The sequence below is a fragment of the Sipha flava genome, unplaced genomic scaffold (assembly GCF_003268045.1).
Source record: "Sipha flava isolate LNK unplaced genomic scaffold, YSA_version1 220_pilon_pilon, whole genome shotgun sequence".
In the NCBI taxonomy this organism is placed as follows: domain Eukaryota; kingdom Metazoa; phylum Arthropoda; class Insecta; order Hemiptera; family Aphididae; genus Sipha; species Sipha flava.
Genome location: NW_020272849.1, coordinates 330,050 through 332,359, shown reverse-complemented (window position 1 = coordinate 332,359; position 2,310 = coordinate 330,050).

The following is a 2,310-nucleotide window of genomic DNA, read 5'->3' as shown; positions in this document are numbered from 1 at the left end:
TAAATGTTAAGACTGCTTTGTATACATATTAATAATAATTAATTAAAAGTTAAGCTTGTGAGTTGTGGTATTATTTTATTACCTAACATATGATGTTTAATATAAATTTGTTTTATTCGTATTTTTAATGAAATATTTAAAAATAAACCAAATTAAAAATTTTAATTCATTTTTATAAACACTTTAGACTGTATATTACAATTTTTTTTTACTGACCTGGCATAATATTTTGATGATAGTTTTTTAGTTTTTTTGGGGGGGAGGGGAAGAAACTTCTTTTTAATTTTTACTCCCTATAAAACATTTTATAAGCAAATTTGTGTAAAAAAAAAATTGAGTAATATTTCTTAACTATATTTTCATTATATTGATATAATTATACCGTTTAAGATTACATGTGTACATATTTTTCACAAAGAAAATTGATTTTTAATTTACATTAGATTTTAATGATAGGATATACTCGTAAAATAAAATACGAGTAAATGTACCATATGAATATGCAATTATATCATGTCATTTAAAAATGAAATAACATTTTTATGGGACTACCTGTACATTTTTATTTTATTTTTTCGTTTATCTTGCATTACAATTTGACATTATTTTTCTATTTTGTACAATGTTATCCATACATATATATATATATATATTACTCAACCTAATAATATCTTACCATATTATAATATAAACAGTAGTAAATACATAAGAAAAAGAAAAAAAAATAACAAAAAGAATCGTTATTTATTTTTCTACATTTTTATATTATCTATCCACATAAACACACGTATTATTTAAGTACAGATAAATCGGTTCGATTAAGATTTGCATGAAAATGAAAAACTGCAGGTAGAATAACGAATGTCATTATGATATTACTTCGGCTACGAAAATTGCACAAACGTGACAGGCTTTATTCGAAAGTATAAAAGTAGTAAAAAGGCTTTTATCTCATTTTAAGAGTCCTCTCATCATTAAATTTATTTCTTATCTTTTTTAATAAATCTACGACAAATATGCTATCCCAAGTTGACAAATTTTAGAATGTTTACATTTGAATAATCACTGAAAAATATTACGTTTTGAAAGTAATACATTAGTCACCCATCTTAACCGTTACCATCAGTCATCTTAAATTGGTAAAACGTTTCAAATCATTTTTGCAAATATAGGGAAACCTTCCTCCACTTATAATATAATGTATGGTATACGTATTTGATTATTAATCATTGGCCATACGATTTCATCGACAAATCAAATTACTAAGTATTCATTATATATTCATGTTTCACGAAAAAAAAAATTTATTTCGTCAATAATATGAGTTTCGTTCGTACACACGATTGTAATGCATTTATTTTCCATTTGTGTGCATGTCACATACTATGAATAAACCACCTACCTGGATTAACATCCCGAAAATAAATTAACGAGTTATACGAATTATTTATGGTGATTTGTTTTATCGAATTCACCGAAGAATAATGGTCAAAAAAAAACGTTTAAGGTTTTAAGTACAAAGACTATGAATACAAACTTGTAAAGGAGGGATAGCAGTAAAAAGTTAAGAAACAAAATATATTTTATAAAAACGCATATTTTGATAATAGTACTAAAAATCTAGTATAAAATATTATGTTTTTTTGATAGAATAATTAATCAGCTTTAAAATATACTTTTTTTTTTTAATAAGAACTCTATAAAAAATACTACTTATTTCAATTGCGATTGAAAAAATCTGTATTATTTATACATCATAACTCAGATCAACTGAGAATCAGTTTTAATCATTGTTTTAATAATTTACTTAATCATAAAAACAAAACTCCTATTATACACATTAAATGAAACTAAAAACATAAACCCCTTATTGCATGTTGTACCATACGTGACACAAAGAGGTTTTTTCTTATTATTTTATCCAATATTTGAAATATTTGGTATTCCAAAAGTGCAAGCATGGCCAGATTTTGCACCAATAGATCCATAAAAACAATGTAAGGTTCTGCGCTATAAATTTATGCAGTAGTACAAATAAATAAATGTATTGTATCAAAAAAAAACTAAAATATAGGTAGTTAATAAGATTAATACAGCATATGTGCAATAACAATTAACATTTATATTTTTACAATTTTATGAATAAGAAATTTTTATTTAACATGATCAATTTATTTTTGATTTTAGGCTAAGTAAAAACTTCGTAAAAATGGCAAACAATGTCCAAGTTACGGATGAAAAAGAAGAAGAAAAAACAAATTAATCAGTTCCTTGATATATTCAATTATATTAATTGAATTACAACAATAA